Source organism: Strix aluco, chromosome 3, assembly GCF_031877795.1.
Source record: "Strix aluco isolate bStrAlu1 chromosome 3, bStrAlu1.hap1, whole genome shotgun sequence".
NCBI lineage: Eukaryota > Metazoa > Chordata > Aves > Strigiformes > Strigidae > Strix > Strix aluco.
Genome location: NC_133933.1, coordinates 93,045,667 through 93,071,741, shown reverse-complemented (window position 1 = coordinate 93,071,741; position 26,075 = coordinate 93,045,667).

The following is a 26,075-nucleotide window of genomic DNA, read 5'->3' as shown; positions in this document are numbered from 1 at the left end:
TCACAAGAAGTTTGTGAGAGCTCTTTGCCTGAGGCCACCCATCCCCAGTAGCTCCCTCCCATCCTCCCGGTTATTCTCAGGTTCCATATGGCAACACAGATCCACTGAAACCAAAACTACAGATTTCCAGGCCTTAAAATAGCTGTTTGGGGGTTTGTTGCTGTAAACATAGTGAGCTTTCATAGCTCACTGGCTTATTTCTTGCAGCACAAACAGTTCAACTCATCTGCTTGTTAGATTTCTGGGCCAACAATGGTACGGAAGTTGCAGTTATGATGTACACTCAAACATACCCTAGCAGTACAGTCTAAATGCCAGTTAGACCAGCTTCAGCTGCTAAATAGGATTAATTCAGTTATTGCTGTTGCCAACATATTATTCTGTGTAATTCTCTTATTCAACAGAATAATTGTGTGTTCTGCATCATGGAGCAGCTACTCCTATTCCTGTCTTTATTTCCTGTAATACCCATAAAATGTCAAGGGCTTTCCAAATGCAGAAGATAGACATGGACTTTTTTTCCAGAATCTTTTATGTAATAAAATAATCACATTTACAGTCTAAAAACTGTTACTAAACTGATGGATTTTCACTGAATTTTACCCACAGTTGCTTTCTTAGCCAGGGAAAGGAGATATGAGTGTTTCTGTGCTCAGGTCTAAATGAAGGGCTGAAACAATCCCCATTCCCAAGCAGCTGGGGAAATGCTCATGTTAGGGGAAGCAGACACTGGGCCTTCTTGAGAAAGATCAAAAGGTAAATCCTGTGTCCTGCAAACCCATTCTGAACCTGGACATCAACAAGCAAAGTAGTTCAGCCAAAACATTCTGCCTTTCAAGGGGTAAAAATTAGGTGCTCGTATTTAGCCGCCTTACTATAGACTCTCAGATTTGACTGGTTTAATCCCAGCTTCCCACTTCAACTCTTTTCAGCCACTTCAGAGGCTGTTTTACTAGGATTAACTCAGTCGAGTCTCTGCTATATTACAAAAATACAAGGTGGCATCTCAGTCTGTTCTTACTGTTGCTGCTGCTGCTGTTATTGGACTGCCCAGAGATGTCACCAATGCAGAGGGAAAAACAGTCACTCCCCAGTTCCCTGAGGCTCTCTGTATTCCTCCACAAAGTCCCTAAGATCACACTCCAACCAGCTCAGCTGAAAAAGAGTTGCCATGACCTGATGCAAGCAGAGGAGGAAAGGAATTGACAGGCCTGCTTGAGTATTTTTTTTTCTGCTTGGCTAAAAGATTATGATCTGAGAACTAGTCAGCACAGAACTATTATATACCAAAAGTCCAATATTGTATTTTTATATTTAATTGGTTTCAGTGGTAGCTAAGGAGACTCACAGCTATGCAAGAATAGGTGCTAAATCTATTTTGCCTACAGAAATTGTATTTTGCTTTGGAAAAGCCCCAGTTGAATTTTGAAAAGACTTTACAAGCTTACAGGCTGCACCTGTAGGTCTAGTGTCTGCAGTGCTCTGTGGAGAAGTCTGTTTCTTGTGTGAATTCCCTGTAACTGCAATCTCATCTCCTATAGCACCACTTAAGCACTGGATATTAGCTGTAACAAGCAAAGTAGTAGCTACAGCTGCACCTCATCTCCATTGTACTTTATATTGGCTCACTTTACCTAGAAGAACCCTCCAAAGCTTTCACATAAAACATTTGGGTAAACAAAAATTGACTATTTATAAACGATCTCATGATGCTGTGCCATGGCCAAAACTGAGAACAGGCATTAGCTGGCCTGTCAACCAGACCTTCGTTGGGCTGGTTCAGTTTAGATAGTCTGCAGTGCTGTTTCTGATATGTTGCACCATGTCTCTATCTTTGATTACACCTCTGACTGTCTTGTCCATAGAAGGTATTCAAGGTGAGGTATTCAAAACCTCACTTAAGACTGTCATATTCAAAGAGCTGTGCAGATATTAATTAAACTTTTCAACATCTCTGCCAGCTGGGAAAAGAGCCTAGTATTATCATCAACATTTCAGAGGTGAAGTCAGAGATTCAAAGACCTCTATTTCTAACATGTCTACCTGAAGTTGCAGAACAAAACACACAATCAGAAGTTGAAACAACTTTATATGGAAACGGACAAATATTCAGACGTGTTGCTGTTCTGTAACTCCCCCAGTTTCAGCAAGCAGTTGGGTAGCATCTACGAGATGAAGGACTGTCTCTGCACCTGGGATTTGCTATAAGTAATGAATATATATATAGGTGGTTATCAGAAATTATCAGGAATTGTCACAACTCCCTTTCTAAATAAAAAAAATAAAGTCACAGCATCAACATTTTTTAAAGAAACACAAATGTTTCAGTGAAAATGTTGTCAAGAAAATGTTTAATCACTTGGATAGAATTACTGTGCGGGAAAACCTACTTTGGATAGTCAAGATCCCTCATCTCACCTCGGACGGGGAGATGTCAGGTCAAGTTCCTCATCTGAACCTCTGCCCTAACCTACTAGACGATTAAGGCTTTTTTTAATCTGCCTATTTCTTATTTTCTCCCCTCTCCCTTGAAAAAGAGAAAAAAAAAAAGGAAGAAAGATCTCATATTCTTTCTGCACTGGAATGAAAACAAATTTTGAAACCGCAACATTTTTCACAAAACAGAATTCTTGTTTTCAGGCCAGCCCTATTACTTATTATTATCGACCTTTCAGAGACTCCAATTTGAAATTTTTAGCTAAGTTTCAGCGGGAATCAGTGCCAGAGCTGCAGTCAGTGCTCCAAAATCCCCGACTGCCCATTCTGCTAGCTCCGTCCACCAAAGACGCCTCCCGTCCCCAAAAACAGCCCAGGAAGAAAAACCACTAATGATCTTCACCCTTGCAAAGAAAACCATCTGAGTTTTGTGTTTGTGTAGCAAGAACTTCTTCTGTCCTTTCCCATAATAACCTGCTCAGATATTTTTTAAACAGCTGTAACGGATGCCGTCCTCAATAAAGGAAATGAAAGAGAGGAAAAACATGCGCCGTAGCACATTTGACAGTCAGACACCTAGAAGAGAAGTGGTTCAGGCCCTGGGGGACACGGCGTCAGCGCTCCACTACTTGAAACTCCCCATTCCGACTATGGTTGGAAAGTGTCATGTTTTTGACACCTTTCTCCCAGAAATGCTTCCTTGCAGCAGATACTGGTTGATTAATATTAGGGAAGCTCAGAACAAGCATGATGTCATCATGATGTCATTTCTCCTGTCCTTGGGGTACCTGGGAAGCAGAGCTTCCACATACACTGCAGCACCCACAACTGCTTTCCTAGGTGCATTTTAAGGCATCAAAGCTTTCAAAGTTTGTCTCCTGTCCTCTCACATCCCTAAGCTTGGCTTGAGCACCCCATCCAGATTTACACTCCCTGTTTTACTAGCACATCAGCCTGGGACATACCCTCTGGCAGAGACATATGGAATGTAAGTAAGCGACTGTGTTACTTGGCAAAAGACAATTTCTCTGAGAAGCTAAAGATCTGAGGGCTTTTACATAAAGCACTTTTTTTTTTTTTTTTTTTCCTTAAGAAAGGTCAAAATTGAAGCTTTGGAATAGTCTAACATGTTTCCCAGACCAGTCTCACATGCAGTCCTGTTCCATCTTGCTAACCACTAGTCCTCCTCCACCTTATCCTTTGTTGGAAGTGTAAGAACATGTGTATGTATATATAGTTAGATAGATGCTGAAGCCTTCAAAATGGTCTGTTGGCTTGGAAGGGAGTAGGGCAGCCAGTGTTTTATTCTTGGATCCTCTCAGTAATGAGCATTTGATTAAAATGTTCTTGGCGCCTCCCTTTTATTCCATCCAGCAAATAAAGCCTCTTTGAACATGTCTAGCTTTCCTGTATCAAAACTCAGCATCTTTGAAAGAAAGCTTCACTTACTCCACCAAAATGGGTCAGGACGGTGAAGCACACTAAGGATTTAATGATCATTTCTGGGTAGGTCTCCTCCTGTATCATTTATTATAAAAATTAGGGATCATGCCCATTCCTGATGCAATGAAATTGCCCGTACCAACAGTCAGTGACTGAATTTAACCTCTTAAAACATAGGACGAGATCACTCTTGGGGAGGAGCCCAGGAAACTTCTTCTCTGCCAGTTGAAAACAAAATTTGAGCATGAGCTTGTTCTTACTGCATATATTTAAGCATCCAGTAAAAAATAGTTGGGGCCCTGTTGCACTAGCTCCAAGGAAGATAGATCCTGCTGGTTTTTATGTAGCACTTTTAAGAGAAGTATTTTGTGGAGAGGAAAATCATTGAGAGAACCTGCCTGCAGACACTTTCAAGGAAACCAAATCCTGGACATCCGGAACCAAATACAGATCATGTGTATATGACCAGAGCTCCACTGTTGTCAGTCATTTACCCTGGGTCTGAGTGTGGCTCTGTAGGCTTATTGCATGTAACTGTGGGGCACAAGACTGGGACGGTTTTAAGAGATTTGCCACTTCCATAAATGAGATATAGTCCAAATAGGAGATTTCTTCTTTCTAACACAGTGGCTGTCATATCAGAGGACTACCTTTGCTGTGCCATACCTTTTAGACAACTCAGAGAAGACACTACTTGTCTGGCTTATATTTGACATGTCCTCCTTGGGAAAGAAATGCAATTCCCTATGATTCTCCTTAGCTGTTTAGAAAAGACAAACTTTCAGTGAGTAATGGCCTGTTAAAAAGACTGATCCTCTGGAGAATAACTTCCATAAAGAGAAGATGGCCACTGGAGAGGAAAAGTGCGAGCAGAGGTGCTGAGCCCTGTCAGATGTTGGAACCACGTGCTGGGTTATAAATGGCAGAGATATCTTTGGCTGCGATCAGGCATGGGCTCAGAACAATTCCCAGTGAGGGGTTCTAGATGCATGCTATTTCAGGATCTTATCTTGATGAATGGATGATGGCATTTCAGTGGATATTGCATTAGCCATTCTGCACTTTTACTGCTAATTGGCTGTAGGGTGAAGACAAATTGTCTCCTTTCCCCTCTGAACAGTGTCAAGATTAAACAGTGAAAGGACATGGAAAGAATAATTGCTTAAGGCTCTGGCGTGATGTTTTCTCCTGTACAAACATACAATTAGGCTGTCTTAACCTCCCAATGTAGCAATAAACACCACTTCACAAACTAATTTACAGGCAAAAGTCAGTGACGGGGCTGGAGCTCTGCTCTGCAAGGCAAGGGCCCTGTCATTCAGCCAAAGGGGCAGCTCCACTAATTTAAGCCAGCAAAAATCCTTGTATGCTTTCCTCCAACTCAAATGAGACTGAAATAAAGTCTATACATTTGAATCATTGAGCAAACCAGCTAATAAAAACTGCATTTGTGACTGGTCATAAAAAAAGAATGTAATTGGTCATACTCAAGAAACTACTCGGAACAGGGAAGCGAGGGGAGCAAGGTCTTAATAATATTGACTTTTCTAACACTTTGACATTTTTCTGCCTCCATCGCTATCTGTCAGTCAGTAACACCTACGGACAGGAACTGCCAATGAACATTTCTCCAGTCGGGCTGATGGCAGGGCCAGGTTTGCACTGGAGACACTGTGCTTTTCATGCACTGTGTGCTGCCCTCCTCTCACTGGTGCTGTATTTGCAAAGACAGGACAAGCTTTTATTTTCTAAATGCAAAGAGCAGTACAAACTGTGAAATATGAATTGACAATCCTTGGCAGGGATTACGAGCGAAAGCTGCCCCAGGTCCTCCTCGGTCTGGTAGGGGTCCTGCATCTACCCTGTGCCACACTGGGCACCTCTCACAGCCATAGCCACTGCCCCAACTGTATGGCCACTGAGCCATGTGCAGCTCTGTGTGAAGGACCAGTCTCTGGGGAGATCTTAAGAACTTTCCAGACTCTAAAGTTTGCTGCTCCAATTTATCTGCCTTAGGTGAAAATAGCCCAAAAGACACAGCAACCTGAGCAAGCTGGTCCAGGCTCCTGTATGAACTTGGAATTGAGATACAGGCACTGCCTAAAACCCAAGTCATTTTGTTTTCACAGTGAATTCAGATTGAAATAGCAAACTTGGATTATCTAACCAGAGTTAGGAATGTACTTTTTTTGGCAATGCTTATCTGTGCCAGACAAGAAATCCACAGCATAAACCTTAAGAACTACACTGGTGTGAATAATACCAAGTTGTTGCCCATGACCCCTGTTGCACAGACCCTTGGTGAACCTGACTGGAATCCCAGTGTCACTGTAACACTGGGAGGGATCCAGTCCAGCCAGTCCTTTGGATGCCTGACTTGAGTGAGTTCTAGTTTCAGGATTTGGTCCCTGTCCCAAGGAGCAGATGGAGTCCTCAGCCTGCTTCCCCCATCCCCATCACATCTCCATGCCTGGGCTTTGCCAAGACCCCAGGAGGAGCTGAGTCTCCTCTCCAATGACCTCTGGGTCACAGCAGACTTCTGGGAGGGTGTGTGGGGGCAGATGGGCATTGCCTTCTGAGAAGAGGTACTTCTGGCCACTATCATTCATTGCTCCAGGATCCTTCAGCCCAAGGAGGGAAGCACCTAATGAATTTAGCTGTCTGTGAGGTTAAGAAAGTGGCTAGACTCGACTCTTCTTTATGTTTTAGGTTCTGGAGTCTCCATTTAGGAGAAACGAATCCCACACTGTATAAAGAGGCAACTTAAAAATATTCCCTGCCTCAGGGGGATCCACTCACTGGTTTAGGCAATGTGTATCATGCATTATTCACCACATTCATCACTGGCTATTCACTGCAGTAAGTATCACCTTTTTTTTTTCATATACTCGGCATGCAGGATAGGTGTTTTCACTTTCTGTGACAAGCCAGGACAACCGATATTTTCACCATTTGCAAAGCCGTAACGTACTGACCTTTGTCAGCTGTCTTCATGTCAGCTTCACAAAAGCATAGTAATTTTTATTTCTTTCATTTATTTCCTCCCATAAGCTGTCAGTATGGCCCATTGTCCATTGTTTTTTCTAATGTGTCCCTTAAGGGTAAACATGGCTCCAGATGACAATAACATTTTGCTGAGACTCCTAACTAGCCCTTACTGTCAGGCTGTGCCTGGTTTTGTCGAAAGCAGTATCACTTTCTTCAATAAAATATCTTTGAACAGCAACAGCACCTCTGTATTTTGGAAGGTGGGCCAGCTCTAGCTGTGCTGCTGAGAAACTGCAGTCTTTCCATTCTTCCACAGCCTCCAACACTATAACAAATAATAAGGTTACCAGAGGGTATGCAGCTTAGTATGTAAAAAAAACCTAATCAGATATCTTTATTTCCCATAAACACTTACAGCTGCAGCTTCTCTGCCAAAAAAAGAAAGGGCGGTTTTTCCAGTGGGGTTGCTAAATTCAGTATCTCACTGGGAAACATCAATGGAGGGGAGGGCAAGAGAGCTTTTACTTCCATATGACTAATGAAGGCAAATCCCAGGAGGAGTGAAAGACCTATCTCAAAGTAAAAGCTACCTGTGCTGCCCTGAACTGGGGTTTTAGAGTGAGATATCTACCACGGGGTAAGCAAACACTCTTCCAGCAGTGAAGACATAGCCTAAGAACAAAGTTGTTTCCACTTTGTTAATTTTAAACTGATACAGAGGTCTTTTCCTCTGAAATCTGCATAAAGGCTGGTGGGATACTGAAGTAGTATCTTCAGGGTGGGATGGGACAGACTAACTTACACAGCAAAGGTTCAAAATTGTCCTGAGGGGATCTGTGTGGGGAAACTGGGCAGCAAGGGACAACGTAATTTAGGAAATGTTCACGGCTGGGACTCACCTACAGGTCTTACATGCCTGGATACTGGCTCCTCCCCAAAGCAACATTTTTGTAAATCTCAGTTTTTGAAATGTGTCTCAAGCCAAAATCTCTGAAGTAACCCTGGAAAATACCAGTGGTAACCAGGGTGGACTTCATCTACACGCATCTCCCTTCATTGTCAAAGGAGAGACAGAGGCAACTAGTGAGTGCAGTTCACCTCAGCCTACATTAGGTGCTTAGGGTCAGGTGAGATGAATCCTGACCAGAATGTCCCCACGGCACAGTGCAGTGCCACGTGGGACACCCACCGCAGCTCTGAGCAAGCATGTAGAGTGAACACAACAGTGACCTAATGCCCCACCAAGGCTGAAAAAGGCTTCTTGAACTGTTGGGCACAGCACCACAGTAAAGGGACCTACCCCTTCCCTGGGTCATCATGGTCATAGCAACCATGAGATTGGTTTTCTTTTTTAAAGACAGCTCACATCTTCAGGGAGTTGCTGTTCACCATCAGATTCCTGGGACTTTCTGCCTGTTCTGACAGTAAAAACATCCTGAAGCTGTCGTGAAAGGCCACTGAGTATTACAGCCCTGCAGGTGAGGACCTGTGAGGATGCAGCCAGAGCCAGCTGAGAGCTGTAAGACCTCTGGGTAGACAAGTCAGTTTTCCCATTAAGCTTGGTCCTGTTGTTGGACATACAACCCTTCTGATGAACAGAGCAATTTCCAAAGGGAAAACACAAAAAGACTCAGTCCCCCTTGACTGTCTCCTGCATCCATCCCACCCCACCCAAATACCAGTAATCTGGATGAAGGCATCATGCAGTTGCCTGTATAAAATCACTGGTTTGGAGGGTTGGCAGACTCTTTGAGGTCCTGCACTGACCTGGTGTGGGAGATCCAGTCGCTCGGCTCCCACTGTCCTCCCAGGCTTTGAATTTGGGGAGTATTTAGATAGCAAATCTTTGGGAACTGCATTGTACTCTCTGAATCTGCTTTGCCTGCAAGCATGTGCTTTCAGTCTCAGCAGGGCTAGCAAGCTGTTCACAATACAGATTTTCAAAAGAATATGGGCCAAAAGTCAATGAGACTTTTTTCCTGAGTAGTAAGACTGGGTTATCCAACACCAACACGCAGCTATTTCTGCAAATGTGTGACAACATGCCACAAACCTGCAGAGCAGTCTTCCCAAGAAATGCCACCAATGCATTAGGCTTTCTGCCATGATATTCTGGGCTTATGAACAGCAGCAAGGCAGCCTGGGATCGACTCAAGAGCTGAAGCAAAAGCTGGGGTTTGCCTGTGAGCAGCATTCTTCTCTAAATTAAAACCCTGATATTTTATACTATGGAAGTCAGTCTTGGAAAATGGGGGATTCGTCAAGGTAAGGAACAATTTAGTAGTTTAATTATGAGCCCTTTAATGTCTTTTCATAATCAGTTAATAAATACCTTAACAATAAAATTGAATTTAAGCTTTTAATAGGCTGTGTTGGATTGAACCTAAACAAAAGAATTAGCAGCTCCAGGCATTGTGCAATAACTTCTCACTGCTTGGTGCCAGGAGAAACAAAGCATTTCAAGTACATTTTTTTGTACCTCACTATAATAAACGCTTGTAATATTCCCCAATTTCTGGAGTGTAAGATGCAGATCTTATTTATCACAGTATGTGACACATCTGGCACATGGATCAGGAAACAACTGTTTTACTTCATTTCTGTCATCACCTTCCAACAGATTTCTTTCACATTCCAATTTGGACGAGAGAACTTGGACTTTCTCTCCATAAGTTCTCCATTAACAGTTTCACAGCAACGAGCACTATTGGTTCATTCTCCTTCCACAGCAATTAGTTACACCAAGCTGCATATTTTGACTTTTATTACAAGCGAACATGTAAAATTGCTGGTATTTATTCCTATCTGCTCCCAGAGCCTCTGTCTCAGACGGAGCAGAGAGATGCTTGCTGACTGTCATTACCTCTGTTTAGTACCACTTTCAAGCGGCGGCGCTGCCTGGATGCGCGTTGCCGGTTTCTGCCGCCTTCTGTCACTGTTATTAACATGTGTTTTATTTACAGTAGGGCTTTTGTTATGTCACTGAGTGTGCTTCACAGCTGAAGAGAGCACTCTGTCTTCTGCTTGAGCAGGGGCGGGCATATCAAACTCACCGAGATGGGAGCTTTGCAAGCTGCACAAATGACTGTGCACTAATAAAGCTTGAAAAGCTTGAATTACACTGGAACCCACAAAAATTTTCAAATTAAAAAGCCATATTTAGAGGCCCCCTGTGGGCCATGATTTTATTGAGTTTAATCCCCTCTTGAGGCCAATTAGGTAGACACCCTTCTGCACAAGCACACACCAGCACACAAAAATTAAAATATATAAGACTAGTTAAAAAGGGGGGATAGTATATCACTCATCCACTCAAAGACTGAAATTCTTTTCCCTTCTGTTGTCCCTGAAACTAACATGGCTGTCAGAAATCAATAAAAGTACATGCAAACAGTATTCATTTTATTTTTCTAGGCTGTGCTTTAACTTTCCCTTGCTTCTTTCTGTAGCATCTAGTAAATTTTCACAGTCGCATACTGTTTCACCGAATGTATAATAAGTGCAAAACCTCCAGTGTTACTGGCAGGGAAGGGCTGGGTGCCTTGTTTCTTAGCCTGGGAAGTAAAGAGGTGCTGTGAAAATAAATTCATCGGGCAATTGATTGAAATTTATCATCTCTTTGTAAAGTGGGATAAGGATGCGCTTCGCTTTCCCTAAGTGCAATAGGCTTGTCCCAGCAGTGAGCCCAAAGAAAGTCCGGCTCGATATGCACAGATATGCACAGATTTAATTCATCCCTTTCCATAACATTTCTTTTTTTGGCATAAAGTGTTGGCAAGGAGCCAGCTTCTTCACTGCTGCTCTTTGCATCAGAAGCGCAAACTTTGTCTCCTTTGTACCAAGTGGCAGACACCACATGTCCCATGTGAAAAAGGAGTTAATAAAACGCACACTGAAAATATAAAAGAAGGTCAGAGGTGATGTTTTGGTAATGAGGGCTTCTCCAAGTGGGGAAAACAAAAGATCAAAGTTATTGTAACTGTTACAGCTGTCTACAGAAATGGGCAAATAACAAATAAATATCCACCACCAGCTCGTGCTTTCACTACCAGAGTGAGTTAAGAGTCCAAAATAATAAGTTCTTAAAACTTTGTCAGATATTTCGCAACAAAAGCACCTTTCCTGAAGGTAACATGCTGAAGTGTTTACAGGAGAGGGTCTCTCCGGCCCAGATAAAACAGCAGTCCCCTGGCCTGGGCGGGCGCTCAGGGCACAAGCAGTACAAGGCTCTGCAGAGAGTCTCCCAGCATATTTTGGGAACAAACATGAGCAATGGCTAGGAGGCTCAGGCTGCTGCTGCGGTACAGGGAAAACAAGCCCTGATATGAAAAAGGAAAAGCCGATTCATGAAATTCAGCAGCTCAAGTGAATTTTCAGGATAAGTGTCTTGCTGATTATCTGAGGAACAGCATGGGGTCTGTGCTCAGATACACTGACTTAAATCTTTGAGAACAACATAATGAAAACAAGAGCTAAGGAAATGTGCCTGAAATAAATGTAATTTTATGGCACTTTAAAACAGATTAGGGCAAAAAGTCGATTTTGTTTTACAGGGGCTCTTATCCTGTGCTCATTGCTATAGCATTGGAGCCACACTTAGCATGTCCCATATGTTGTTTATTCTCTCATCTGCCACACAGGGGCAATGCATCTGCAACAACTGTCATGTTTGGGGATGCTCTTGCTTCGCCTTTTCAGAGGGATTGCACAGAGTCATGGAGGGGGGCAGACCTGCCAATATGCTTTGTTTGGGATTTATGTTTGAGAAAGTCAGGTGATAAAGGGAAAGCTTATTTAAAAAAACCTGAAGCAAATTCAGCTGTTTTTTCCAGACCAAGGGTAATGCCGCATGGGAGAATCTTTATTCAAGTTACATGTCAGGTAAAAAAAGTCACTTAAAACAAAGGGAATAATCTTCTAAAAGGACTAAGGTTGTCATAACTTTGTAGATACTTGAAAGCATACAACATGCATACACAGACAATGTATAGACCCATCTCTGGATCAAAGTCTGGGAAAATATGTCCTCTAGGCTCAAACTGAGATTTGGGCCAATCAAATGAAGAAATCTTGCTGCAAAAAATTACGTTTTGGGAACTCAGACCAACTCAGAACTCAGTGTACCCCAATTTTATGCTGGTCTGACTGGAATCCAACTTTGCAGACTGCAAGAGGAAGGAGGAGAAGGTGGAAAAGACCCAACACCCTCCCGCCCCCAACCAGAGAGAAAACCATGCACCAGATTGTCAAAGTCTTCTCCATGTCCCCCACAAGGCCAGTATCTGCCTCCCATCAGACACCTTCACATGCACAGGGTTGGATCTGGGGCAGTCACCAAGTTCAGTTCCTGGGCTGATGAAGGTAGCTGCTGCTGTGGTGATATGAATCAACAAATGCTACCATGCCTCATCTGTATCAGATGAACAGGTTTCTTTAGAAACTTAAGAGAAATTACACATGCCCTCAGTTTGTATATTTTTGTATATATATACATAAAGCACATGTAATATAGGGAGCATCATAACCATCCTGCATAATTTCATGACAACAACACAATTTTAATTTATTCTAAAAACATAGCAGATCTCCCACTGCACTTTAGGACTACAGGAACTCAAAGGCTGCAATTTATGGCCAAACACTGTGCCGGTGTGGAGGTCTGTCAGGGTGCCTGGAGCACTGCATGGACACACAGCTCCCACCCCTCTCGTGCTAGTGACAGGACTAGAACACACAACTTGTTTGACTGACTTTTTAAAAAAATGCACTTGTGAGGGGTACCTAATGATGACTGCAAAAGCAGACTGTAGGACAGTTAACTAGAAAAGATGTTCCCGACTCTCTGGGTTTCAGGGAGGCAGCTATTTTTTTAGTCCTATGGATAAAACAAGGCCTAAATCCTTACCCATCCCCCTCCCATTGAGAAAGGAGCAGGAAACTGCATGCTGAAATTCATTGAGTTTCCTCTACCCTACATGTGTTATTCCCCTGAAGGGGAGAATGGGGCCTTTTATACCTCCATAGCTCTGAGGTTGTTTGAGTAATGAAGGGAACACATTTATTGGTACAAGGTTTGGTGTTTATTGATGCTACCCATTTTTCACCCAGTTTAGCACTCTGTGGGGAAGGCACACGGACTTTCCAAAACACATTTTATAATCAAGCCATTTCAAGGTTTATGCAGTATAATAAGTTTAACTGTTAAATTGTAAATAAAAGTCACTGCCCAATGCTGAGCCTCCTCAAGACATTATAGTCAGCTACATCTTTAATTATCTGATTTATAAGCAACTTGCCAGCACTGTTGCATGTGTTGCACACACATGTTGTTTACCTAGCAGATGTAGCATGCAAAATTATCCTTCTAGAAGGGGTTGTGGGCTTAACCTACCCCTGCCTCACCCTCGAATAGGGGAAAAATTCCTTTCCCACTATAAAAACAAAACACATTCCTGCCTCATCCTCTTCTCAAGTAGGCCATCACTTTTTAGCTAATCTGATGAATGATTTGCCTTCACTGCTGGATGTTTTTTAACGGACACCTTCTGCTGAGGCTGCCGGGCTGCTCGTCCCTTGCCCTCCCCAGTAGCTGCACTCCCTCTCGTGGCAGCACCAACCCCCAGGAAACCCCAAAGCACAGAGGATTTATTCCCTGAGAAGGGCTGGGAATAAAATGCAGCTCCAGATATACTGAGGGAAGGTGTTTTAGGAGGCAAAACCACAGGCGTATGCACAAAAGCATAGGCACCCCCCCAACCCACACCAGATATTTCCCAGACTGTACCCCTAATATAAACCAGTGAGGAATTACCTTGTTGAGTGTCAGAACTCTAGTGCTGTAGTTTAATGGAGGAGACGCTGCTGCCCATCACTCTGCAGGCAGCCCCGCACGCACCCAGCAGAGCTCCCTGGCTCTTTCTGGAGGCCATGCAGAGGGGTCCGTCTGATGAGGCATGAGGAGTACTAACTGTTTCCAAAATCCTGCATCCAGCATTGATTTGACAAAGTCCGGCCCTGGCAAACACTGTTAGCACACGGAAGGCTGTCAGGAGTGATTGTTCTGCTCTTGTTTGCCTTTTGCCTGCCAACATAGCACTGCCCATCGCCAGGTCTGTTCAAAGACCAGTCTCTACAAATGCTCCAACTATTTACTTCTCAGTTTGTTATTCTCCACCAAAAAAGCAAACCCTTGAACAAAGGAATAAATGAACAAAAACATACCATCTCAGACTAAGGCTGAGAAACAGGTACCCCATCAGTTTTAGCTAGTAAATCAAAATCCCCAAAGATGATGAAGTAGCTCTTATCTTTTATGGCAGCGCACCCAGATCAAACACTTCTCAAGGCAAGAGAGAAACCCACAGGGGGGAGCTCTCCTTTGCAGAGATTCATTTGCTATCTGGTACTGATGTGTTACTTACTTAATTTATTGATCCACAGGGGAATGAGAATCCAAAGGCAGTACAAAGTGTATTCTGCGTAAATTCTTAGGGAGAAAAAGGTTTTATCTTCTCATCCTTCTTGCAACTATTTCTGAAAATGGGCACCCCTGTCATGGTCTTAGGGTATTGTCATGGTACAAAAAATTCCAAGTCAGTTTAAACCTGACAGCTTGTCAGTAGGGCTGCACAATAGGCCTTACTCTCCATTTTATTCCTGTTCACTGTCAGTACAAACCCTGCAGCCATCAATTTAAACACACAAATAAAATAACTTGCATGGAAACATGCTCTCTAATCCTCGTTCTTCCTTTTAAATTGAAAACCCAACCAATTTAATGGAAAGGTGTTAAGGGGGCAGCCCAGGTAAGATAAACAGAGAATGGGTTAGTAATTTCTCATTTATTTTTTTACCACTTTAGTGCTGTTCCGAGATTTCAAACCCATGCACGTGAAGGTTACAGGAGGTTATAGGGGAGCCTGTAAAAAAAGACATACCAAGACAGGGTAAAAGATGGGGACCTCCACTGAGGCTGTGTTCTACAGACCATGGTTAGGAAGGAGGGAAGGGCAGCACAGCCTGACTTAGCATCAGTGCAGCGGGACCTTTTTCCTGACATCTAACCATTGTATCCCTTTCAATCTAGTTGCATTTTTTGATGTGTTTGCAGAATCTTTTTTCAGGAAGGCACATCGCCCTAGAACAGCCTGCTCTTCCCCTGAGTCTTAGATAATTAGGAAAAAAAAAATTGTAATTTTTCTACTGAGCAGTAGATTACTAAGAAATCACCCTCTCCCAGTGCAGTCAATGGAAAGCTCATGTCTAACCTCAGGGGAGTAAGATCTGGCCAATATTGGGCTTGGGCTCAACAGAACTGGGTAGGAGATGATTTTCTCACCTCAAGACTTTTTCAAGACAGTGGAAAACAAAAGTATCTCATTCTGCATTAGAATGCCACCAAATCCCTGAAATCTTGTCCGTGACAAGAATGGAGCTCAAGGAGAACACCAACACAATAGCCACTAGTTGGTCTGGGACAAGAGAAACCAAAGTTCAAATCCTTCCATTTCCAGCTTGGGTTTTTATACCCAAGAAAATGCATTAAACAATGAGTCAGTAATCCAGCTTCGCCTTTTCTGTCTTAATGAAGTTTCATTCATTTACAGAAGTGGGGCAGCTTCCCCATGATTGCTGTTAAAACATTTCTCTAGGTGCCAGAAGACTTTGGAGGGCTCAGTAGGTAGATGTCTCTGACAACCCATAGGAAAGCTTTAGCCATCAAATTGTCATTTGCTTGGTCCTGTAATCTCTCTTTCATTTTCAGATCAAATTCTACCCTGGAGCAGAGAAATCATTCTCATTAGAATTGGTACATTCCCATGAAACATTGTTTAGTATTTGCCTACTGAAAAATTGTTTCATTTAAAAAATTCCCAGCTTGTTCCAGTCTCACAAATGGAAGTCAATTGCTAACAGTAGCTGGTTTGGTGAAATCTCACATAAGAACCAAAACCTCTGAAAGAAGAATTGCACAGTCTGGCACACATTGCACCTGATTACTATTAGCACCAAATCTGCTGACATTTACATTCTTCTTAATGCCCATTTCAGTTGTTGGCACAGTAGCACCAGGATTTCAGGTTTTATTTTGGGGGCACAGGGTGTTCCTACCTCTTGATGTGCTGTTCAGGGTTCCACTGTGCTGAAGCTTGTGACTCCTATTTCATCCTCCTTAATTTCAGCAACTGCTCTTGTAGGAATACATGCTATCAAACAGTGGGATGTCATCAACACTACCTTGCAAGACACTTCTTTCCTCAGTTCAAAGTCTTCCAATTGGGGCTCTGTTTGATCAGAGATTTACTGCTTTCACATTGTCTAGATATCCTGTGGATATCCTTGACTTAGCAGCTGCTGAGAAATTAATGTCAGCTGAATAAATTATGCCAAACTTTTGCAGTTCTGACAGGTCTAGAGCTTCTTTCCACAGTACTGCTCAAAAATTTGAGTGCTTTAGTAATAAAAATACTAGCTAACTAATTAAAAAGTAGAAATATTTCTTTAAAATTGCTATCCACTGAAAGAGCCCCATTATTTTTGTTTACCTTATTTCCCACCAAAGAAATTCTTCTCTCAGATTCATGACATCAAATGTGGAGTTTCCATCCTGGGAGATATTCAAAACCCCACTGGTTGTCCTAAGAAAGTATACAAACAAAAATATAAAGTCCCCCAAATATGCAAGTAAAGGGGTCTGTTTCTTGAGTATACCCTGTATAGATTGTGGACTAGACTCTTCAGCTTACTATTATTAGTCATGACCATGCATCCTTCAGTGTTTCTTAATTTTTTTACTGGTCTTCACAAGTCTGCTGTGGGAGTTTACATTTCTTAATGCCTTTTATTTCCTTTTTAAATGGCCAATCACAAGTTTGGTTCTGGTTTAGTCCCTTAATGGAGTTATTTCTCAAGTGGCAATTGAGAGTTCACAGTAAGTGCCTTCCTTTATCAGCACTCAGAATCAGTACCTTCAAAGCTATCCTTGTGTCCCTACTCACACCAGGCTAAACTGGGGTTGCATACTTACTCTTCTGATGTTGTTCTTATCCTCTTTGTCTACCTCATCCCTTTTTAGGACACTGAAAAAATATTTATAAAAACAATGAAGACAAAACCAGAATGGCACTTCTCGATCCTACCCTTGAGGCAGCCATGATGTACGGCCATGAGCCAGCAATGCACCCTTGCAGCAAGGACTGCCAACAACTTCCTAGGCTGCTTGAGTGGGAGCTTTACCAGCAATGAAGGTGATACTTCCTCTCTACCCAGCTCTGGTGAGATGCATCTGGAGTAATGGCTCCAGTTCTGGGGTCCCCAGACTCTTCTCAGTGGTATCCAGTGACAAAAGCAAATGAGCACAAACTGAAACACAGGAGGTTCCCTCAGAGCATCAGGAAACACTCTTTTACTGTGAGGGTGACTGAGCCCTAAAGCAGGTTGCCCAGTAAGGTTGTGGAGTTTCCATCCTCAGAGGTATTCAAAACCCCACTGGACACAGTCCTCAGCAACCTGCTCTGGTTGACCCTGCTTGACCAGGGTGAGTTGGATGAATGACCTCTAGAGGTGCCTTCCAAACTCATCTGTTTCATCATTCTGTGATATATGACACTGGATTCTCAGATAGCTGCCATTGCAGCTTTGGGCAAGCCATGCTGAACATCCCAAAGGAAAGCAGAGGGGCATGGCTGTGCCAGAGATTATCTTACATCTGTAAACTACAGAAAATGGGGATAGTCAAGAGCACATTAATAAACTCTAGATTTGGTGGTGGAAGAAAAACATCTTATATGAATTCCTCCACAACTTTCATAGAGAGCTTAGTCTAGGCTATGAAAGTCACATGCTGTTCATTTGAGGTATTATGTTTTCACTAAATCACTCCGACAGTATTGACATCTCTCCTCTTCTTATCTGGGAGGAAGGACAAATGTCACAATAAGAGCTGTCTCCCTCAAGACTGATTAATCCTTCAGTAAGGAGGAAACCTAAAAGGTGCAAACTCTTTTCCCACTGAAAGAACCAGGTGTCAGTAAGATCGAGGATTCATGCTTTCTCCTACCTTCTTACACTTCAGCCAGGTACAAGTGACTAGACTCCAGCTTGTCTGAAAATCATACTACTGGAGAAGCCTGGCTATCACCAGAGCATTGGCTATCAATTTGCAAGATTGCAACAGGGAATTCACCCACTCAGAAATTGTGGGGCTTGCAAAGATAACAATTTCTTCAGCTTTCATTTTTCCCTGTGGTCAATGACCATGCACATAGTGGCCAGCTGGCCTCAAAAGAATGCTACTGTACAAAAGCAATCCGTAAACAGCTGGCCTCAAAACAATGCTACTGTAAAAAAGCAATCCATAAACAACATATTACATTGCTTGCAAAAGATAATTCAGCAAACAAGATGCGATTCAATACAGAACTCTATTACTTCAGCTGGTAGATGGACAACCAAGAACATGGATACTGTAATATAAAGTAATGATTTGTATTTTTGCCATCACAAAAACATGCATTGATCTTGTACAATTTGTGATCTTTACATGCTCAGTATGGACACTAGATAGAGGGTACTACTCCTACATGGTACTGCATGCTTGGAAGCTGCGGATGGTGAGGACTGAGAGAGAGAACGAAAATTAAGGAAAAGTCTCACAATCATATACAAACTAATGGCTCCCATTTGCATCTTTGCTGCCAGCAGTATATTAAACCTCTGAACACAAGCAAAATGTTGAAGAAACTATTTTTTTTGTAATTGTCCACCCTTCTCTTGGTCTCCAGTGATCATTATTAATTGAAGGTCCAACATATGTTTGCATTAAAGTGCATTAGGAAATGGTATGGTCTCCACCCATCTTCAGTGGGATTTCAGGACTGTTTATCGGCACGATTCTGCTCCCATTTCAGTGAGGGGTAGTTTTTCATTGACTTGAGCAAGGACAGTGTTAGGCCTATACTGAAAGTTTTAAGGGAGAAAAAAATTGCCAATTACAACTGGTTCCAGACAATAATAGTATCACTTTCTTATATTCAGAGCAGTAAAGCAAATATAAAACAAACAGCAAAAAACTGACAAAAAAGGGAGTTCATTCTAAGTTCAGTCCATTAAGAATTACAGTTTGATACTGTTGATTTCCCCTGAGTTCAATAAAGACAAACTCACAAAAAATTGAACATATGTCTCCTTTTCCAAAAGGCATTAATGAAGAAAGGTAATAATGAGATCTGACTTTATCTAATCAATGAATAGCCCCAGCAATACAGCTTTGTCTCCTGAAGTCATCAAGCTGCTGAGAATCATAGTGTTACATGTAAAACTTTACAAAGTTGCACAGACAAAAGCCATTTTTAAATTAACAGGTTATCAAGGACACAGAATTGTCTTCACACACACACACTCAGCACACTGAGGAGTGGTTTCCGAGATCAAAACTCCTACATAGAAATATCTACAAGCCAGGGTTTGTGGCCAAGAGGAGAGTCAGAGCTCCCACTGTACTCCATGGAGATCCTAGTATACTTGGAGAAGCCTTGGCAGTCATTCATCTCATCCTTAGCTTGTCACTGAGAGCTCGGTCCAATTGACTAATGTAGATGTCTAGTGTCACTTGAGATGCTCCATGGTATCCAAGACACCCTCATGGGGCTGCCAGATCTGACATGGGACCCTGGGGATATCCATGTCTGTCTTGAGCAGAATCTGAAAGCTGAGAGAATACCTGCGGGCAATACAAATACCACTAGGTGCCTAAGTTTAGGCAACTGAGCCCATTTACTGGCCCCCATGAGGACACTTAATTGTAAATGACTAAGTTAAGGTGTCTTATTCTTGAACTCAAGCCCACCAAAGTCAGCTGGAGATGCCAAAGAGGTCAAAAAGTAAATAAATAACCCTAGCACTGCCCCATTTCTGAATGTGTAACAATTTGGTCCTTCATCAGGCTATAAGTAAACAAGTAAAACAATCCAGAGACTGTAGTGTTTGCAGTCACCTTGGTGAGTATCTTGTTCCAATCACAAAAAAACCCCAGCAAACCCAGCTCTTCACACTCTGCACTAGATGCTTATGGTTTGGGGAATAAAACTGAAAGTGTTATTTTGGCCTTTAGAGCAATTTTTAAACAGAAAAAGTAAATTGATATAGCAGAAAAAGAACGCCAGTTTCAGCAAAATCTTTGAAACTCTTCACTTTTATCAGCAATCTGAATCCACCTCACACCTCTGACCATAAATTCTTAATGCCTTTGTGAAAAGAGCAAAACATCTGAGTTCAGTTTCCAAAAGATAAATATAAACATCTTTGGTAGATGCCAAATACGATTTGGGTTTTGGAAATTACTGTTGCTCCTCCCATCACTGATTCCTTCAAACCAAATTGGAAGTAGCTTACTGGGATACTTCTGCCATTCCTATATCTGTTCCACACGTGCATGAAGGACTGGTATGTCTCCTCATAGCATAACATTTAAGAATATGTTGGGTTTAAAGATGAAAGCTATGGGTACCCATAGGGTTTGAAAGATACTGTTGTAAATAGTATACATTTATGGAGTCCACAGAAGTCCCCTTTGGCTTATGAAGCCCTTGAGTGGCAACTGGTTGGAGCTAGGATGTATTACTGAGAAGTATCACATAGGCTTCACCTGACATGCTCGACTCCAGGTATCTAGTTTCGGCCCTGCTCAAAGACTCACCCAATAGGGATGCTCTTTGATGTTCTTGTATACGTTCAAGAACCAGACACAATACTGAAACATGAATGAAACTATAAAGGCTACCTCAAGGAGTCAAGTAAGGGTTACTAGACCAAAGTTGCCAATATGTCTGAGAAACAGAGACCCTCATTTGGAGGAGATACAGGTCTGACATAAATACTTCATCTAAAATATACCATGAATCAGTACTCATAGACAATTAATAAAAGGTGTAAGATTTCTTTCCTAGTAATGGAAAATAATCTGAAAATAAATATTCACATGCATGGGAAACTTTCTGCAAATCTGGTAAGCATATATTGCATGGCATAAAGACAAAGACTAAACCTATACATCTTTCTTTTAATTTCACAGCTAGCCTAAGGAATCATTTCAGAATCAGATACAAATTTAGGGGTGGTATGGATTGTGTGAGTAAAATTTGTTCATGAGTGACATCTTGGAAATACACTTACATGAATTAAAATTTAATATATTATGGAGAACAAAGTCTTTTGTGCTTTAACAGCCTGATCCAACTCCTTATGAAAAAAAAAAAAAAGAGATATTCCCATTCACTTGTGTGAATGCTGGACCAAACTGATATCAAGAAAATAACAACCCATATGTTTCTGATTCCACTGGTCTTTTGGTGGTGAAGAATAGTCACCTCTTTGACTAAGGAAGTACTACAACTCTCAAAAGAGAGCAATCCCTGATTTACACCATTCTGAGAGGAGTCTGGCCCGCCCTTGAGTGCATGCCTTCTTAACCCCTTAACACATGGCAGTAAGTAAATCCTGCAGAAAAGCTGCTGAACTTGCATATGCAGTAACTTCTAAAGTAAACTCCATGGCTGCCAAAAAGTGTATGAGAAGTCAGAAATAACTTACAATACAGCAGGTGTTACAGTGCAATAAGGGCATGTCTTAGGTACATTATAAAACACAGACTGAAGTGGTTCCAGGATCTGAGAGTTATTACGATATAGACTGTGAGGTTGCTATTTAGATGAAATTCCTCCTACCATGTCTTCAAACCATTTTTTTCCCCCTTATTTGCTCCATTCACCACATTTCAATGCCACCATCTTGGATTTCCTTCTCTGAAAAGGAAATCCCCACTTCTCAGCATGAAACTTGATAAGCTTTCTGTCTCAGAAGGAGGTGCTGAGCCTATGTCCTACACCCAGGTAACCTAAGCCATGTGGAAATATGAACTGTTTGCAACCTTCAAGTCCTCCAAAGTGGGGCAAGCTCAGGACCTAAGCCAGCACCATTAGTACCTCAAGCAGCACACGGCAGCAGTTAGTGGGAAATTTAAAAGTCAAGGCAGTGGGGAGAGTTGCCAAAGTGCCTAAGAATATGCGTGCGTTAAAGCACCACTCTTGGAAAAGAGATATTTGCAGTAGTTCTGTGCGTGTTGCTACATCCCTATGACAATGTTGATCCAGGAGGAGATGCTGACTTTACTCCTGAGAGTAGGATGCTGCCTCCCAACTAACGAGACCTGTCTCCAGCAGGATGCTGCTTCCTGACTAATAAGCCTTGTCTCCCAGCCCACTGCAGCATTGCTCCCACACAGCAACACAGCCCCCCACCAGATCGTCATGCCCTCAGTGCCTGTGGAAAGCACATCTTTAGGTAGGGCATATGCTCTGCAACCCCAGAAAGCCAGGCTTTGGGGGAAATCAAGTCAAATCAGTGGGACTTCACAGCTCTAAATATGACTTTTTGGCCTTTTTGAAAAATCTCACACTAGATCTTACAAAACTGTCAGTATTCACAAGAGTATAAATTAGGACTTCAAAAATAATTACTCCAAGAAGTAAAACCCAGCCTTTCATTAAGCCAAGGCTTCATCTTGCAGTGGCAAAAAAACAGAAACCAGGACCACATTGCCTTATCTCTAATGTGTGACAAGAAGAGCTTTGGATACAGCTACAGGCAGGAGGAAATCCAAGATGATGGCCACAAAGTGACAAATTCCTGCTTGTGCTGTTTTATTTTTGCTGAATGCAATGAGGTAGTTTAACTAACCTGGTCTTCACGTAAAGTTAACTCACACACACGGCCTCATATTTTCTGAAGAAACACTTTTCATTAAAGTTTCCCTAGAAGGGTACTAAGAATATGGAGTGATAAAGCGAAATTTATCTTCTCAAACATGGAATTACTCTCCAATTTATATAAAAACCCTTTTTTTTTTCACTTGGTGATAGGAAAACTTTACACATTCTTCAGATCTGCAGTTTTGTTGGTTTGGGTTTTTTAATTTCTCAAGGAAGCAGAACTGCTTCCCCTCCCCCCACCCCAAATGAATGCAAGGTGGTGAAAATATGCTCCAGGGCTTTTTGAGGGAGGAGGGCTGTTTGTTTTTTGAAGCCATTAAGGTGGTCATTCCTTCTACATTGCTAACCCTTCCTTCTTGCCGAAAATTATTCCTTATTGGCATCTCTCTTTTATCAGAGATCTGCTTTATTTGGTCCCTTCTCACACTTTTTTCACATTGCAAATGCAGCACATCACATAACAGCCATATCACAAAGCAGGGACACTACCAGCGCTGGTGGACGGCTCCCTTCTCATGCAGGATTTCAGCTTCATTTGGCTTGTGATCAGTAGTTGTGGAATCCCTAACACAGAGATGGACTCTTTTGCTCCTTCTGCCCTGCCTTCCTTTTTTCAATCCTCCACTGTGCCAAAAAAATGACTTTGAAAGGTATTTGGAAGCTTTTTCACTTCAACATTTTTCAAGGTGTTAGGCTGGGACTTTCCCCAAAAATAGCAGTAGTTAACTTAGCTAGCTATCATGTTTTAAATGTTTGTTATATTTTTAAAGAGGTTTTTTCCTTTCTTCTGAAATGTGCCAGAAATATGGGGTTTCTGTTCCATACAGTGGTTCCCCTCACTTTTATTTTCTTGTTTTTAGTGGGAAAGTCAATGAACAGTGGTTTAGGAAGACGGGAAGGAGGCAGAGCAAATAGTAAGCACAAATCAAGGAGAATTTCCTCATTCTTCCCCCAGAAAACCATGTCTCCTTTGTTTCTGGCTTTCTGTAAGGAATAGAAAAAAACCACTTAAGTTAGCAAACGAAGTCCCATTCCAGCTGGGCAACTGATACAGCTCAAAGCGTGACAACTGAGTATGTTATGAAGAGAAAACCTGTTCAGCTTAGTGGGACTTTATCTTTCACTTAGACATTAAAAGGCAAGGGTTGCCCTGTGCCTGCAAGCAGCTGTATGCAGATGGCGAGGCATTGAACTCGCTCACAAGGGTTTGAACTGTAAAGTGTACAGTAAACCCATTGTTGATTTTAATTTTTTTTTTTTAAATTCCTTCTCATTTTCACTCATCCTGGCAAATTTTTGCCCTTTGTGAGCTTCACAAGTTGAATCAGGCAAGCAGGACACCGCTTATTGTTCAACTCCAAGTGTTGAAGCGTGGAGAAAGGATTTGTCATCGCACTGGTCTGGGAAGGGCTTTGCATCCCTAAGATTTCACTGTAGTCAGTGGAGAGAGATGGCAACTCCCAGCTCAAATTGCAGGTACGTGAAAGCGCTTCACTGGAAAGGCTCTTTTCTCTCTCTGTGACTTTGGAAAGAACCCAGGTAATGAAGACAGATACAGATAGACAACAGCTGCAGAAAAAATCCCCTCTTTTCCTTTCTTCTTTTTATCAGTCATTGCTGTAAGGAAATGCTCACACACGCACATAAACACACATGCACACACACACATGCACTCTGTCCCCACTGTGACTTTTTACAGAACAGGAATCAAGTCCCAGGAAATGCAAGATACCTCTGTGAGACCTGGAGTCAGGCCAGGGCCCTGGGACCTAAAGGTACTACAAGTACATATATATTTATATGCTTTACACAACAAATGTGTAAATGCTTGCATGGCATAAGGTACATAAATCAGCTTTTCATTCATGCTACCACAGTGTTCTTAGAATAAACCTGGCCCTTGCACGCCAGCAATATAGATGCCTGGAAGACTTTAGTTTGGTGCAACTTGCACTGAACGTGTGTTTAGGGAAATATTGTAGGAGGAAGAGAACTGTATATTCCAGGCTAATGCTGGGATTATGTGTCATCTGACTCAGCAGCTCTGGGGCATTAACTGACATCGTGTATCAGGTTAGGTTAATAATCTACCACTTGGTTCTGCTTGAGCAGATCTGTGTGCTTAGGGTAGAGATCAGTAACAAACACAGAGTCTCACAGGGAAAGGATTAGCTGGTCTGTGATCAGCAGGATGGCACTTGCACCACAAGATGTACAGACTTAATGCCTGGACATGCTATGAATCAGAAGTTACATCTGGAAAGTAGCAATACAAATCTGACTCTCCAGGGATGCCCACAGCAAAGAAAGCAGTCTTGGATGACAAAATGACAGATACTGGCAACTTGGATGCGATATTACCAGAATGGGAGAAAAACTTAAAGGATATAAAAATACCTGCTTGTTTTAACAAGATGCCCCAAGAGACTGGGAAGACTTTCCCTCACTCCAAACAAGTTGGGAATTACCTAGTAGGCAAAATGATCAACAAGGGCTCCTTTGCCAAGGTGATGGAGGGGCTGCACATCCCCACGGGGGAGAAGGTAAGCTCCTAATGAGAGGGTACTATGCACTAGGAATCGCAAGTAACCTCACACTAACATGTCAGAAAATTTCAGACCATTTAATCTGCAAACCACAATCTACTCAGTGAATTATCCTCTGAACCTTATCCTCATAAATTAACCTCATAAATTGAGTTTATTGCTCATGTATAATCAGTCACATGTGTGAATATGTATTGAGTGCAACTGTTTTCACAATTATAAAACAATATAGACAACAAAGATATCCTCCTGCTGAAAGAGAACAGGTTGCTGGCATAAGGACAATTTCAAATCTGCTTTCCTTGATAATCCTCATTGAATAATTAGTGCCATGTATCTGACCTTTAAAGTTATGGACAACACTTACTGAAAAGCCAGCCACTCCAACAGCAATCATTTATATGGCAGGACACAGATAACATCTGTTATCTCTAGCTCCATCAGGCTGAAATAGCGTACCACTAGACATAACTGTGGAAAGGTGGATTGCTATCAAGTGGCTTTTTGATTTTTACTTTTCTTGTGGTGTCAGTAGCTTCAATGGCTGATTAGCTTCCCAAACTGCAGAGTCTTATCCCAGCCCATTATAGCCAATACCTCGAGTTGCTTTTAGACCGAGTCAGAAGGGAGCATGTTAGAAAAAAGATGTGGTACAGTACAGATGCAGTTACCAGTCAAGCATGTTTTGTATTTGAGAACATTTCATATATGCATATTTATTAATGCAATCAGAGATAGATACAACAGAGTTCAGCCTTCTCGTTTTGGCCTTCAGGAGAAATAAAAAGTGTATTCTTCCTTCGGGAATGTCTCCCTCTGTGATACTGATTATCAACGTGATGTCAAAACCAGCTTCTCTCACATGTCAGTTTAATCCCCATCCTTTAGAAAATTA